The 17,203-nt window shown below is 35.6% G+C and overlaps 1 protein-coding gene and 1 pseudogene across 10 annotated transcripts in view; one reads left to right on the top strand and one right to left on the bottom strand.

The window, feature by feature from the left end:
- Window positions 1–17,203, bottom strand: part of TCF12 (transcription factor 12) — a 301,154-nt gene that overhangs the window by 227,783 nt on the left and 56,168 nt on the right. The gene's annotated exons all lie outside the window — the stretch shown is intronic.
- LOC308564518 (small ribosomal subunit protein eS6 pseudogene) lies at window positions 11,230–14,650 on the top strand (annotated as a pseudogene). Its single transcript has 2 exons — window positions 11,230–11,281; window positions 13,876–14,650. The product of its transcript is annotated as a small ribosomal subunit protein eS6 pseudogene (transcript).

Here is a 17,203-nt window from a genome sequence, read left to right as displayed (position 1 = left end):
TCGGGTGCCCCTGGAGAGAGGGCTGTTTACAATTCTTGGAGGTCCACAAGTAGGACCTGAATCAGTCAGCGGCATAGGCTGACAGTGTATCAAATGTGGCCTTTTAACAGGCTGGTGTGCCTTAGGGTTCTCAATTTAGTTTTAATCTAGTCCTTATTTTTTGGAGACTGCCTAAGAAAAGTCAGTCCAACCTGTCCTGTCTGTACAAACATCAGCCAGGTGGCATTTGGCCAGTTCAAGGAATGGCTGAGCAAGGGCTACTGGAATGGGGGCAGGGAAGGCATCTGGAGGTTTTGACAGGTGTTTTGTGTGGGAGGTATAAGGAGTTGGGGCTATTCCCTGCTGTTTCCAATACACTTCTCAGTAAGGCTAAGAAGAATGACAATCAAATCATGGTTAGAACCATCTGGGGTGAACAGCAAAGCTAAATTTACGGCACTTGCAACTGTTTGGAAACTGCAACAAGAAGTGTTCCTTCCTGGGGAAGGCTCTGGAGCAGTTCTCAAAGACAAAAATCACTAATGTCCTGTCATGTCCCATTCCTTTCTCCCTCTCTCTGCCCCTCCCCCCACTTCCCAGGGCCTAGAGTATTCCCACCTTAGGAGCCAGGGAAAAACCCATGTGACCCATTCCAGTAGCCATAAATTCAACTTTTATCTAATAATTTCAAACCCATTCTCTTCATCTGGAAGAGTCAAGTACAAGCGAAACAAAGGCATGTTTTTAAAATAAAAATTCCAGAGAACCATTATCCCTCCCCTCCACTTTGACCCACACGAGCCATTGTACAGGGACTTTAGAAATGCCTCATCTTGCTAAAAATGCCCAGTTGTTAAGCCCATTTTCTAGCTGCAAAATTCTATTATCCCTGAAGTTTATAACAGGGCCTGGCACACAGTAGGTACTTAACACATGCACTCAATAAATTAAAATCAGAAGCTAAATATTATTTCTTTTTATTCTCTCTGCCTTCCTAATACATTCCATTCCCACTCCACCCGAGGCAAACTAAATGCCTCAAGACAACAAGGAAGATCATGTATATGGAAATGCAAAAGAGAAAAACCATTATTTTTCTTTTTACTCATAATATTATACATTTTGCAAAAAAATCTGAAGCATCTTATATATAATGATATCAAAGCATTTTTAAAGTATTTTTAGAGACTCATTCTTTTTTTTTTTAATATATCTTTATTGATTTCAGAGAGAGGAAAGGAGAGGGAGAGAGAGAGATAGAAACATCAATGATGAGAAAGTCATTGATCGAGCCCGCAACCCGGGCATGTGCCCTGACCAGAAATTGAACCGTGATCGCCTGGATCCTAGGTCGACGCTCAACCGCCGAGCCATGCCTGGCCGGGCTATTAATTCTTTAAGGCAGTTAAAGTAAGTCAAGACTCTTACCCTTGCTCAGAAGAGAAAGAAAAGTGAATATAACTTATCCCAGAGGCACAAAGGAAACTATAAAGAAAAATAAGCAGAAAGAAAGGGAGGAGGAGGGGGAGGGGGAGGAGAGGGGAGAGGAGAACTATATCAGAGACAACAAAATATTCCCAAGGAGGATCCTGTCATGTGCCACCAATCCCTCTTAATTAAAGACTCAGTGCCTCAACTGCTGGGAGTGCCTGAGCTAAAGAGAGCAGCTTTTGCTCAAGATTATGCCCTTTCCTGGGCAGCCCAAATCCAACGACAGATCCATGTGAAGCTATAAGGGCCTAGTAATCTTAGCCCAACTCAAGACAGAATTCACAGTAAAGGATTGGTCAGGGATATCACTGAGCCTGAATTACAACTCAAATTTTCCCTCTGTCTAATCCTGCTTCCTTCCTTTCCTTTTCACAGATGTTGATCCCAAAAGCACTCAATTATCATCCTGGAAACTAAACGGTATCTGAGGCTTCCTATGGAATCCAATCTGCAACAATTCCCAAGAGCCACACTTGTAGATCTGTAGAGCACACAAGAATTAAAATACCTATAATAGTTTCCTCTTATACATTCTTACAGCTGGAGAAACAATATTGTAAATAAAAAGGCCACTACTATTTCTCTGTTAATACAAACTGAATCAAAATGTTTTCATTAAAAAAAAATCAATATAGCCTGGCTGGGCATGGCTCAGTGGTTGAGCAACGACCTAGGATCCAGAAGATCACAGTTCGATTCCCGGTCAGGGCACATGCCTGGGTTGCAGATTTGATCCCCAGTTGGGGGCGTGCAGGAGGCAGCCAATCAATGATGACTTTCATCATTGATGTTTCTATCTCTGTCTTCCCTCTCCCTTCCTCTCTCTGAAATCAATAAAGATATGTTTTTTAAAAAAAATCAATATATTGCAAGTTATAAACATGTTAAAGATCTCAGTGCATATAACTATTAGCATTGTTTTACAGGCTGGGACAACACTTATTTCCTCCTAAACCCAAATAACAGCAACTGAACATATCAATTTAGTATATTAAATGTTAGGTTATTCATGGTCTTATGTTTATGTAATTTTATATTTTAAGTTTTAATCATAATACAAATTCCCCAAGTAACTATTCTATTTTCTTTCTCTATGCAAATTAAAATTCAGAAAGATATTTGTCCTGTTAAAATTCCTGCTTAAGAGGGAGATACTTTCCTAAAACGTTAACAGCAGAATGCAAAAATTTAGAAATGACTGAATTAGATATCATATCAGTAAAAGCATCATCTCACTTGAACTTCATTCCAAGCAGCAAAGTTAGAACATGAATTAATTACATGGAGAAATGTAGGAAAACACTTCCCATGTCCACTTTCATAGTTAGCTCTTAAAAAGCAATCACGTCTTTTAAAAGTCCTTAAAATCATTAAAGTCTTTAAAAACTCACAGAAAGCAATCGGACTCTATAAATATCTGAACTGAAAATTAGTTTTTTCCAGCTCAAGAAATAAGGAAATATGTACGATGGAAGAAAGGGGAAGCATTCTTTGGTAAAACACAGCTGGTTTCTTTAACATTTAATCATTTCAAAAAATTAAAATGACTACCATAGTGAACAAAATTTTTATTAAGCATCTTATACAGTGTCTTATACTAATGGTACCAAGCTAGGTCTGGTAGAAAGCCAGCACAAACTCAAAGGCAGTCCCTTTTAACAGGAAAACAACCCTAGGCACTTCTACCTCCTAAAATCTTTAAAAAGCACCAGTTCATGACTCTACCTGAACCAGCTCTCAGACCCACAGCAATATGACGTAATAAATATGTGGTCACATGAACTGCCAGAAACCCTACTTCAAGAAATACATCATCAAGAATATCTGACAACTTATCCAGAATGATTGTTATCCATCCTCTAAAAGTAAGAGCGTCTCCAAACTTTTAGAATTAGACTGACAATATTAGCCCTATCCATGAACCCCAGTATCCAGGTGGCTCTTGCTTGCCCTAGGGCTGTATTTAAATAATCAGCAAATTAGACAATAACTATTTTCTTTACTTTTGCTTTAAAGAGAGAAAGACTTCCCTTAGAAAAGAGCTCAGTTTTAACCAACTAAGAGTTAAAAACTCTTCTGCAAATGAAAGTGAACTGATTCTGTGCCCCTCCTTCCTCTTATTCTTCTGGCATGTCAGTGTTAAGATAGAGTTGCTTTAAAATTTTGCTTTTATGAAAAATTTTCTGAAGAATTTTCAACTTTTTACTGAGTTAGGCTACATGTCTTATATTTAAGTTTCAGTTTACCAACAATGCATCTCCCATTACCCTACTTCTGCTTCCCCACCAACAAATAAAATGAATGCTATTAATGTTCTCTACGTGGGTCCAACTTTGTATCTTTACTGGCCTTCACTTGCTGTTGGGTGGGGGAAGCAGGAGGTACAATCAAGTAAAACAAATACTGCACGCAAAAGGAAATAAAATCAGATATACAAAGGAAAGGGTCAAAACTTGTTACTACATCTATGTCAAAAACAGCAAGTCCTCACTTAATGTTGTCAATAGGTTCTTGTAACTGCAACAAATGACACATAACAAAACCAACTTTCCCAAAGGCTAACTGATGTAAACAAGATTTAAGTTCCTACAGCATTATAAGGCATCTCAAAAACATTATAAGGCAACAGCATTATTCAGGAATCTGCTGTACACAAACTCACACTGGGTCAAACAAGCATTACCTCTAAACCAGACTTCCCTATTTACAGAGTCCCTGTGATTTCCCTCACCAGCTGCTTATATCTACCCTCAAATATACAGGTCCAATAGCTCATTTCATCAAAAAAAACAAAAACAAAAAAACCAACTGATTTTACACAGAGACACATATGAGTTCATTTTATTTTAAAACTGTATGTGAAAAATTCTATAGAAGTGTTTAATTTCAACTTGGGTTAAGTATATGAGCCAGGCAGGGATGAAAATGATCTCCTTTGGGACATGAATTTCATGTAGCACAGAATAAATCTGAGTTGAGAAATTTAGAGATGTCCTTCATTGATCTTTGGTTGTCTATACCCTTGATTTATGTTTTCTGTGTTTCTTCTGTATGTATCCCCCCACCCTCAGCAAAGGAAAGAAATCAATTTAGTACACTTGTAACACCCAACAAGAGAAATATTCAATAAATGCTTTGTAACACTGATATCAAAACTAGTGTTGCATACCAAGAAGCCCATCATCCTCATCTTTGGCTAAAAATCTACAGAATTCTCACTAACCAAGGATAATTGGTACTGGATTAAAAATCCATTTATTGAATCCATGTAAAAATGGGATCAAATTTTCATAATAACTAGTGAAAAAAAGATTTGATTAGGACTTTAATTTCAAAATAATTTTTTAAAGAGCTTATTTCATTTATATCATAAAATTTAGGTCATGATTATGGCCATGTGCCAATTCTGAGGAGAATGAACAAAATGAGAAGTCATAATTTTAAATGATACTGTATAACAGCATCCTTCACTTCCCAGCTGACTTTCAGAACATTATCTAAATAAAGGTAATTTTTCAACAAAGGTTCCACTTAATTCTGTGATACCCGAGCTACTCTTTCCTCCAGCTGAATCATTGCATCATTCTCTGGGTAAAATTCTCTTCTACAATTGTTAACTAATCTATCTCTGTCACAACCTCACCTACATATGGCTTTGCATATGACTGAAACTGTTCTCCAATAGCCCTTTCATGGACTTCATAAAATACTGTACTTTCTGCATTATGTACAATTTTCCTTTATGCTCAGTTTCCACTCTGTCACTAGAGAACCACCATTAAAGGTTTTGGCTCAACAGGCCTGGCTAGACAGTCTAGCTGAGGGATATCTTTGAATGGAGATGATTTCTTAGGTAACTACTCTTGGCCATGAAAACTTTTGCTTTCTTATGCAACCTCTATCTGTGTGGAGACCTGAGATTATGAATATTTGAATAACAAGGACTTCAGGACAAAACTGATGCCTAAGGGATTTAAGACAACTAAAAGTTTAGCTTTCATGAATCAAGATTGGTTGAAAAAAAGTTCTTCAATAAAAATAGTTAACATGATGGTTATTATACATACCAAATAACACATTTTTAAAAATTAATACAAAATATGTTCAAAAATATTATCTTAAAGGACTATTATTTTAGTCATATCATTTTTCTTGATTATTCAGAAGATGTATCTCAATCTGTCAGCACCTCAGACCTATTTTTATGTTAGTTATTACACATAAAAATCACAAAATTTTAGAACTGGAAAAGACCTTAGAGATGATCTTATACGGACTCCTCATTTTACAAAGGAAGAAACTTGGGCCCAGAAATGTAAAGAGACTTGTTCAATATTAAGTTTATGGCAGAGTAAGGGAACTTAGTGCCTTTACAGAACATAACTACCTGGAATAAGAATTAACTGTAGTTATCCGCTACCCTACAGCACACCACCGTCAAGTTATCTCAACCCACAGAAAGTGGGGATTTACTGACAAGTTTTCAGAAATGAATAAATGTTAAATTTCTCATATAAAATTACCTTAGACAATAATCATGTTCTCTTGTACAAGAATGCATTTTTCTAAGTGTGCTGTTAACAAAGTAGTGGTACTCTCTAGAAGTAGTACACTATTTTTATTTTTTTTAGTTGCTTTTAGAGAGAGAGGAAGAGAGAAGCAAAGAAATAACTATTTCTCAAGCTCACCCATAAATCCAATTCACAATCTAGAACTGATCCTCTTCTCTTAGATGCAGTTCTCGTTATCTGTTGGTTTTCCAGGTGTGAACATGATAAAGGATTAATTTAAATCAATCATTACCCACAAACAAACTGCTAAGTACTATGTATAAGTAGTACAGCCTGAGACGATCCATAGACTATGCTTGCTTTATTTTACCTAGTTAAAACTGAAGCTTTTAGAGAGACATACCGAATGGAAACTGAGTTTCCCTTTAGATTGACAGCTTGCCAGTCCAACTGAAAAAGAAAAGCTTTTAGGAACTTCCCTTAAATCAGTTAGTTTTCTTTTTTGGTTGAGATACATCTGTGTAGGACTCTACAAATGCCTTGCTTGACTGGTAACTCTTTTGCTAATCGAGTACTCTGTGTTGTGTCCAAAATACAGTGGTAACTCGGGTTTTCGAACGCCTCCGTTGACGAATTATTTCGGTTTGCGAACATGCCGCAGAAGTCGAACGTGCCACACGGCTTCCACTGAGGGCAAGATCCTGAGGCCTAGCTATCGGCTGTTGATCCCTCAGTTTTCGAACATTTCACAACTCGAATGGTCTTCCGGAACAGATTACATTCAAAAACCGAGGTACCACTGTATACGTGAAGGGGTCAATTAACTGTAGGCAATCAACATGGATGGATGTCTACTCCGAAAGAAATTTCAGATTTATGAATACAAAGTATGTGTTAGGTGCATTATATTTCTGTTTCAATAGACTTGACATGTTAAGTAATCTAAACATTAATTGTTATCAAGTATGATTTCAAGGGTGCTCACTTATGGAGGAAAAAAGGAATGTTATTTCTTTGAAGGCATGGTTGATTATTCCCCTTTGTGCTGTTTTCAGGGAAGTGAAAAGTAGAAGTGTTTGTTTTTTCATGGGGCATGTAGAACATTCCCCACAGTCCTCCCATTTCCCACAACCCTCACATACATGCCTTCCCCACCATGTCTTTCCTGTACAGCCAGCTCCGTTTTTCTCACTTGGAACAATAGGGTAAGTCACCTGGTGCTCTAGATATGACTTCTTAATGTGGACAAAGAAAACTCTGTATGGAAGAACTGGGAAAAGAGATATGCTCCTCAACCTCAATATATCATGTCCCAAATTCAAGGCTCATTGGTCCTTCTCCTTCCAGAAATGGTTTCATGTTTTCCTTCAGTCCAGACAGTTATGCTAGGGGGTTATAATATCTTTCACACCTTTTTCATGACCCACTCCCTTTACTGCTATGACTTCCTAGGGACAGTGGAAATCCTTCCCTTCTCTCCTTTTCCTTGAACTCTTAAGAGAAAGGCAACACCCAGGACAAACTATGGGAGCAGGTTAAATTAAGAACAAGTCATTCAATATCATGTGCCTCTTGGTGTTATACATAGCATCAACTACAAAGTTTTATTGACAAAAAAGTTTAATGTTTCAGAAACAATGGGAGATAGCGTAATACATTAAATTCCATTTCAAGAAAAATCCAGAATGTGAGATATTCTACTGGGGGAAAAAGGTCAATTGTAAGGGAAACTTTTAAATGAAAAGAAACTGAAAATATGTAACAATCAACTGCAAAGAATATTTTTTTAAAAATCCATGGAAGACATTTTTGGGACAATTCAGAAAGCTGTAAATAGGGAATAGTGTAAGGGGAACTGCTGTTTAATTTTCTTTGTGATGATAATGATACAGTTACGTAGGAGAATGACCTTTTTTGTGAAATGCCTAATGAAATATTGCAGGCTTATATTCAAAATCATAAAAGTCATGAAAACCATTACAAGTATGTGATTCTTGGTCACTGAAATATAAATAAAAGCATTAAAAGAATTACAGAAAAGGTAAAATTTATGAGTAGAAAAAATATGGGTACAGAGACATGTTAAATGTACCTCTGCAAAATAAAGCGCTAAGGTAGGACTTCAATGTGAAAACTCAAGTGAAGAGATAGCCAAGCCTTGGTCGTGGTAAATATCAGAGATGATACCTCAGTAGAGAGACTAGTGAGGCTTAAGGTGCAGAACTAGAAATCACTAAAAAAGAGATATAGATAACAAAAATAAAACTAGACTGAAAAGTGGAGCTGAAAAAGCATCAGGTTCATCATTCCTTATTTACTCAAAACAACAGCCTTTGGTTTCACTGATTTCTTGTATATTTCTGTCCTAATTTTTAATTTTCTTCTGCTTACTTGTTTAATTTGCTCTTCTTTTTCCAGTGTCTTATGGTGAAAGCTTACATTACTGATTTAGATATTTCTTCTAATATATGCCTTCAATGCCACTGATTTCTCTCTAAGCACTGGTTTTTTTTTTAAGATTTTTAAAAAAATATATCTTTATTGATTTCAGAGAGAGGAAGGGAGAAAGAGAGATAGAATCATCAACGATGAGACAATGATCGGCTGCCTCCTGCACGCCCCCTGTCGGGGATTGAGCCCGCAAACCCGGCATGTGCCCCGACCAGGAATCAAACCACGATCTCCTGGATCCTAGGTCAATGCTCAACTGCTGAGCCACACCCAGCTGGACTCCAAGCACTGTTTCTACTGCATCACACAAATTTTAATAAACTGTGTTTTCCTTTTCATTTAGTTCAAAAATTTTTTAAATTACTCTTGAGATTTCTTCTTGGACACATGTGTTAAGAAGTGTGTTCTCATTCCTTATTTTATATGTTTGAAAAAAACACAGATGCCAAGAAGTGAAACAGCTTACAAAAAGGTCAACAGAAAATTGGTCAGAGAGTTTATATATACTAAACATGTTTTGTCTCTCCGATTTTACTACAAAGGTTTTTTTGGAACTATTATAAATAGTATTTATTATTTCATTTTCTCCTTATACACTGCTGGTATACAGAAATACAATGAATTGTGTATATGTTGATGTTGTATCCTGTAACCTTGTTGAAATCACTTATTCCAGGTCTTAGGAGATTCTCTGGGATTTTCTACATAGACAAACATGTTGTCTGCAAACAGGGACAGTTTTTTTTCTTCCTTTCCAAACTGTATGCCTCTTATTTCCTTTTGTTGCCATATGAACAACAACTCAAGCTTCCAGTAAAATTTTTATAGGACAGGTAAGAATGCACACCATTACCTTGCTCTCATTCATTGGGAAAAGCATTCAGTCACACACCATATACAGGGTATGTATGATGTTAGTTGTAGATTTTCTGTAGGTTTGTTGGCCATGATATATTATTCTTTTTATGGAAAGTAAGATTCAATTTGCTAATATTTTGTTGACAATTTTTGCAACTATGTTTATGAGATATACTAGTTCATAATTTTTCTTCCTTTTTTTTCTGTCTTTGTCTAGTTTTGATATCAGTTTAATTCTGACTTCATAAAGAGGGTTAGGAAGTATTCCCTTCTCTTCTGTTTTTAAAAGAAATGGTAGAGAAATCATGTTATTTCTTCTTTTAAATATTTGGTAAAATTCATCAGTAAAACCACCTGGGTCTAGATATTTCTTTTTTGGTAGGTTTTTAACTATGAATTCAATTTCTTTAATAGTTATAAGACTATTCACAGGTTCCAACATAGCTTCTGTGGGCACAGTTCCAATATCAGTTCAATTTTCAAAGCCTTTGCCATTTTATTTGAATCTGTTCCACTTTACATCATCCAATAATCAGTCTAGGACTTGGGCAATAGTTTGTTATTTCCATGTCTGTATAGTTCAGGGGTGAGCCCATGAATTCATTACCAACTTTATAGTATTGTTTTACCAAATTTCTCCCTCTATAGATCTTAGTACTTTCCCATTCTCTGGGGAATCCCTTTTCCTTTCTTCAGTCAGAATGCTGGGGCTTTAGGTTATCTGCTTGATCACACACTTCTGCTATCATACCTGCTCTGGGGCTGCACTGGGAAAGGACAGGGGGCTGGGGGGAAGTAACGGGAGTTTGTCAGTTGGAGAGGAAGGTTCCCATCCCTCATCATTTTGGCTGCAGGCTACTGCTGCAGTCCCTGCTGCCATTACCACAGAATTACTTGGGACTATGGCATGAGAGAAGAGGGAAAAGAAAAAAAATTCCACATTCACACTGAGTGTTAGGAGTTATCTTTCCTGCTCCTTAAGCCAAAACTAGCCCGCTTCTTTTGGAGCTCGTCTATACCTAAGTGCCCACTTGTAGCCATCAGACTGTGTTAAGCTCAGGCTCAGCAATACAGGAAGGAAAAAAATGGTAAACTCACAGCCAGTCTGATGATACTCTGGCTTCTAGTCTTCTTTCCCAATCCACCTGGTTACTATTTAAAAATATTCTTCAGAGTCCTCAAATAGCTGTCCCATCCACTGTGCCCAGGTTTTATAGATGCATTCAGCGGATGAAATAGTGAGTGTGTATGCTTAATCTATCTGAAAATGAAACCATCCCCTAAATTCTATTCTCACTTAATTCTCATTAACACACAGACACCTCAAATATCATTATCAGAAGATATTAGTTATCTAAAATAAGAAAATAGTTATTGCCATTTACAGATAAAGACCTACTTCACAAAGTAACCAACTCATAGGAAGAGAGCCTCAATTCTAAGAAAACCTGATGTTTTGGCTAAAGAGCTTTTATGATTACATACTATCGCTGCAAAGTCCTCAAAATTTTATAGTGCACTATCAGAAAAAAGTGACTCTGCTCAAGACACAGATACATGGAAAGATATCCAGTTCATGGATTAAAAGCATTAATATTTTTAAAATGTCCATACTACCTAAGCCATTTATAGATTCAATGAAATCCCTATCAAGATTCCAATGGGCATTTTTTACAGAAGCAGAAAAAAAAAATCCTAAAATTTACATGGAACCACAAAATTCCAAAATATTTGCAAATCTTATATCTGATAAGAGGTTAATATCCAAAATATATGAAGAATCTGTACAACTGAACAGCAAAAGACAAATAATCGAATTTAAAATTGGGTAAAGGATCTCAATAGACATTTTTCCAAAAAAGATATTCAATTGGCCAACGGGTATGTAAAGAGGTGCTTAACATCACTAGTCATTAGGGAAATGCAAATCAAAACCACAATGACTCATTCCAGTTACATTGGTTATCTTCAAAACGACGAGATAAATGCTGGTGAGTATACAAAGGGAACCCTGGTACACTATTGGTGGAACTGCAAATTCATACAGCCACGATGGAAAACAGTACAGAGGTCCCTCAAAAAAGTAAAAATAGAACTACTATATGATTCAATAATTTCATTTCTGGGTACATATATGAAGGAAACAAAATCACTATGTAGAGAGACATCTGTATCCCCCAAGTTCACTGCAGCCTTATTTACAATAGCCAATATATGGAAAAAACCTAAGTGCTCCCCAATAAATAAATGGATAAAGAAAAGAATGTGGTGTACACAACAGAACACTATCTAGCAATGAAAAAGAAGGGAGGAAATTCTGCCATTTGTGACAACATAGATGGGCTTTGAGGGCCTATGCTAAGTGAAACTAAGTCAGAGAACAACATATACTATTTGATCTCACCTGTATATGGAGTCTAAAAACAAAACAGAACAGAAAAACAGATTAAATTTGTGTTTACCAGAGACAGGAGGTAGGAAGAGGAGAAACAGGATGAAGGTGGTCAAAACACACAAACTTACAGTTAAAGATAAATAAGTACTAGGGATGTAACATACAACACAGTGACTACGGTTAACACTGCTGTACAGTATATTTGAAAGTTCTGAGAGAGAAGTTCTCATCATAAGGAAAAGAACATTTTTAATTGTTTTTGTATCTATATGAGACAACGGATGTTAACTTATTATGGTAATCATTTCACAATATATTTAAGTCAAGTTATTATGTCAGACACCTTAAACTTATGCAGTGCTGTAGGTCAATTATATCACAATAAAACTGAAAGAAAAAATTTTAAATGATATATCTGAAATGTTATTAAAAGTAATTGAACTATATTTAATTATAAATTAAAATAACTTAAATGATAAAAATGATATTTTAATTATATCTAAGTGATACAGCTCATCTAACTTTGTATTCTCCTGTATCCTTTACTATTTGGGGGGAGAAATGATCAAAATAATATTTTAAAACTCAAAAAAAAGACTCGCTTTCTTACTTTGATGAAAATCACAATGACATGATGGCCACATCATGAAGTATTTATGTGGATGATTCATTTATAGGTAACTAGTTAAGAATCACCATCCAAGGAAATGTTAAATGATTTTCAGTAGTAGACTCAAATTAAAATTATTAAGGACATTTTCTTTCAAAAGAGTGACTCTTAAACTCTTTCAAACTCTGGCAGTTTTATTTATTTAAAACTTAAATAAATAAGTTTTAAAATTTAGGTTTAAAACAAGAACAAAAAAGAATCAAAAGCAGAAAGATGACAACAAAATTTAAGGGGTTTTGGATTTGAAAGGCCTAAAGTTTAAGGGGATAATTTTTTAAGAAAACCTAAGGAATCACACAAAGGTATTTGTCTCCGTAATAAACTTAAATTTCTTCATTGACTTGTTTTTATCAACTTACTTTTTCTATACTCTGAACATTATAAGACAATTAACTCTTGTACAATGTGTCAATCGATAACAAAGGGCACTGTAATACAACTATTTATTTATATGAGTCAACTTTGTAATTCTGACAAGAGCATATAAAAAATAAGGTATACAAAAATTAGTGCTTATTTTCATTTCTTTAAAAAATATAGAATGCTTTGCCATGAAAAACTGTTAACCTTAGATGTCTTAAATTTTCAGACTATCATCATTCAAGCAGTAGGCAGGTCTCTATACCCACAGAATAAAAGACATTTTTCATAATGCATACTACTGAAATCTTATTTCCTCCAAACTTTATTTAAATAGACCCATACTTTACTTTGTTAACCAATTAAAATTCTGAATTAAATAAGACATTATAATGTAGCGATTAGAATTACACAAAAGATAACATAAGGTCACAAGTTTAATCCTTTCCTATGCAAGTTCAATATTCAGCTTTTTCCTATGCCCCTAGATCTGGTCAACCATTTTATCTTGTCCAATGCAGGACACGAGTCACTGGATGGGAAGGGAGGGTTCATGAGGAAAGAGGAGAGAAAAAAAGGAAAAGGAATCAGAGGACTGGCCTGTGCAAATCCTTTACTGTTAGCGGGAAAACAACTTAGTGAGTGAGATAATGGGTCAGGAATACAGTCTTTCATTCCAAGAACTAGTCCCATATAGGGGGACTGGGAAATTAAAGCAAACACCCGAGAATTTAGTTAACTTATCTGAAGTGTGACATGGAAATTTTAATTTAGGAGTTCTGGTCAAATTTGTTAAGAAATTCTTAAAAGTTCAGCAGTATTCCAAAACATACTCCAAGAACACATTGGCCCATCAAAACATACTATCTCTGCTTCAAATTCTGCAGGAAAGATGCTACAGGCCAACAGACATGTAGAGCAGTATTAATAACAGCAAATCTGCCCATATTAAAAACTACCACCCCTTCCTTATTAAAATAAGTATCCAGTATTACAGGCAACACAAGCTATGAAATGCAACCTAGAATTTACCACTCAAATGTATGTTTCCATTATTTTTCAACTGCTGATTAGGAAGGCAAGGAAAAACACAAGCACCGTGTCCCTCTAAATGTTCCTGTGAAGTACAAGCACCATAAAGGAAAACCATCTTAAGACAGAACTTTGTGCCCTTTTTTGTGGCGCCTCGGAGGTCGGCTGCTTCAGGATAAAGATGAACATCTCTTTCCCAGTCAAGGCTGCCAGAAACTCACAGAGGTGGACAATGAATGCAAACTTCGACCTCGTAGGAGAAGCGTATGACCACAGAAGTTGTTGCTGATGCTCTGGGTGAAGAATGGAAGGGTTGTGTGATTCCAATCAGTGGTGAGAACCACAAACAAGGTTCCCCCATGAAGCAGGGCATCTTGACCCATGGCTGTGACTGCCTGCTGCTGAGTAAGGGGCATTCCTGCTATAGACCAAGGACTGAAGAGAAAAAGTGTAAATCTGTTCGGGGTTGCATTGTGGATGCCAGGCTCAGTGTTCTCAAGCTAGTCATTGTAAAAAAGGGGAGAAAGATATTCCTGGTCTCACTGATACCACTGTGCCCCATCGCCTGGGGCCCAGAAGAGCTAGCAGAATCCACAAATGTTTCACTCGCTCTAAAGATATGTCCACCAGTATGTTGTGAGGTAGCCCCTAAACAAAGGTAAGAAACTCAGGACTAAAGCACCCAAGATTCAGCATCGAGTCCTGCAACATAAACATCAGCGTATTGCTCTGAAGAAACAACATAGTAAGAAAAAAAGGAAGAGGCTGCAGAATATGCTAAACTTCTGTTTGGCTAAGAGAATGAAAGAGGCCAAAGAAAAACACCAGGAACAGACTGCCAAGAGACGTAGGCTGTCCTCTCTGAGAGCTTCTACCGCTAAGTCTGAGTCCAGTCAAAAATAAGATTTCCTAAAAGTAACTATAAAGAAGAACAAACATAAACAAAAAAAATAATTTTGTTTGAATAAAGCTTTGGTATATAATTGCCCAATAACTTAAAGTTAGTAAATCAGTCACCCAAAAAAGGAGGTAGAACACTTTGGCTTTTGTATCATATCATTAGGGATACAGCTTGAAATAACAACATGAAATCTTATTTTAAATCTACTGTTCTGCTCCAAATAGAATTTCTTTCACTGAAGACATCATAAAGAGCAACAAACAAACAAGAGTTAACTGGAAAAGCTTTGCACATAATCTGAAAATGGTAACTGTAATATTTACACACATGCATAAAAATAATACTTAATAATGAACAGTATCATTGCAACACCAAAGCTACAGCAACTTTTCCCTGCTGGATACATTTTAAGTCAAAATTTTTAATCCCAAAACAAGAAAAAGTGTTTTGACATTTATTTTTAGCTATTTTATTTTTTCTATTTTTTTCTATCTGTACTCTTTACATCCATATATAATAAACTCTGTATTATTTAGTTCCATCTCTGAAGTTAGAAAAATTGACACTAAAAAGGGAATACAGTCAGGTCAAGGAAAATAGATTTGGGAGGGCGGCCTTGACATTTCAAGGCTAAGGAACAGTTTGAGGTGGATCTAACAACTCCTACACAGTATCCTCATCTCCTAAGCACCAGACCCAAGTACCACACTTTCCTGTTCCCTGTAAAGGCTGAATTGTTCACTAAGCTCAGACAGCTCTTCTACTGGGGAGGCAGCAAGTACCGTATTTTTACTAAGTCAAGGTCAGCCCTCCCTCTAGGAGCCAACAAACTGACTCCTGGAGCAATAACACTGCAATTACAATATGGGTCCTTGGGTTTTAACACACAGGCTGGTTCAGTGTTTGTGAGGTAGTAATGTCAAGAATTGTTTAAAAAAATTATTTACACACATGCAATACACACCCTCATTGTGAAATAAATAAATAAATAAATATATATATATATATATATAAAAATATATATATAAGCAAATAATCTTTTAAAGCAGAGGTTAGCAAACTACAGCTGTTGGGCCAAATCCAGCCAGTTGTCTGGTGTGGTTTTTTAAGTCCTGCAAGCTAAGAATGATTTTTAAAATTTTAATGGTTAAAGTTTAAATGGTTATGAGAAGCTATGTTATATTCTGGTTTTTGCCTACTGGCCTGCAAAGCCTAAAATATTTCACTATCTGCTCCTTTCAGAAAAAGTTTGACCTCTTCACTAAAGCAAAAACTATGTTCCCCTATGAATTCTAGCTATAGCATGTAAGTATGTTCATAAAGAACAACCAATGTTTAATGTTAAAAGCTAATACCATTACAGAAGTGATATAATCCCAATTTAAATATTGGTATAAACATGCATAAAATATAAAATATACACACAGAAAGGAGATCAACATAAAAATATATAGTTAACTTATCTTGATAAATGTCACTTTCACCTTTTTTTCTGTACTTTCCAAATCTTTTCAAGTGAGCATATCATGGTTATGAACAGGAAATAGTATTGAAATATTATAGTGCAAAATTTACAAGAAAATACAGACCACAATATTTTTGTGACTTGAATCGTAGTTATGTGGTTACTTACATACAGGTTCAGTAACACTTTGGTATCCACCATTATCTATAAATCAAACTGTTAAGAGTTAAAATAGTATATTTACATCCTCTCACCATACATAAAAAAGAGAAGGCCCTATTTCATCAGAAGTCAGCGTTGTTGATCTGGACTCTCAAGGTCACTACTTAGGAAATAACTTTCAAGCACACTACAAGATATTTCATATAATTTGAAGTTTAATTCAAATATTGTTTCCTACATTCATGTTAGCTTCAGTATTTCTTTCAAAACACAGTAAAAAAAATGTGACTAAATCCCTAAATATATTCTATGCATACTCCATATGCCCTATATAACCTATAGCATTAACATTTAAAGTCATACTGGGCAGTACAATTTCTTGTTAACTAGACAGTTCAAACAAATATTTTTCACTGACAGAAAAATGTTTCTATTAAAAAATCAGAGAGGTGTTCTACTAACACTAAGGTACAATGGAACAATCATGATTGTTTTCGTAAATATTACTTTTTCTTGTGCAATAATTATTGGTTATGTTTTAAGCTGCTGTAGCATATTATTAACTGTAAACATAAGGCAGCATACTAATATGCATGATATATGATATATCATTATGACCAGTTTAACTCTAACTTGATAAATGCAAGGTTTACTTTGAATGGTTAGAAGGCCCATCTTCTCTGTGTTCTGAAACAAAAACCAGTCTTTGCTTTATGGTTTATTTCCTGAGTTTATCTGGAAAATGCACATAAGTCTTACTTCTGAATGATGTTGAAGTCCAAATTTAATTCTCCCAAACCACAAATTTAAATAAGAATACCACATATCAGACTACAAACAACAGTTTTTCTTTCCAAGTGTCACTCATATTTCTGTTCCCTTTATAGTACAATGTTAACTGGTAAAAAATTTAATATCATTAAAATGT

Source organism: Miniopterus schreibersii, assembly GCF_964146895.1.
Source record: "Miniopterus schreibersii genome assembly, chromosome: 1".
NCBI lineage: Eukaryota > Metazoa > Chordata > Mammalia > Chiroptera > Miniopteridae > Miniopterus > Miniopterus schreibersii.
Note: the sequence above shows the minus strand (reverse complement) of the source record. Positions and strands in the feature narration are given on the sequence as shown.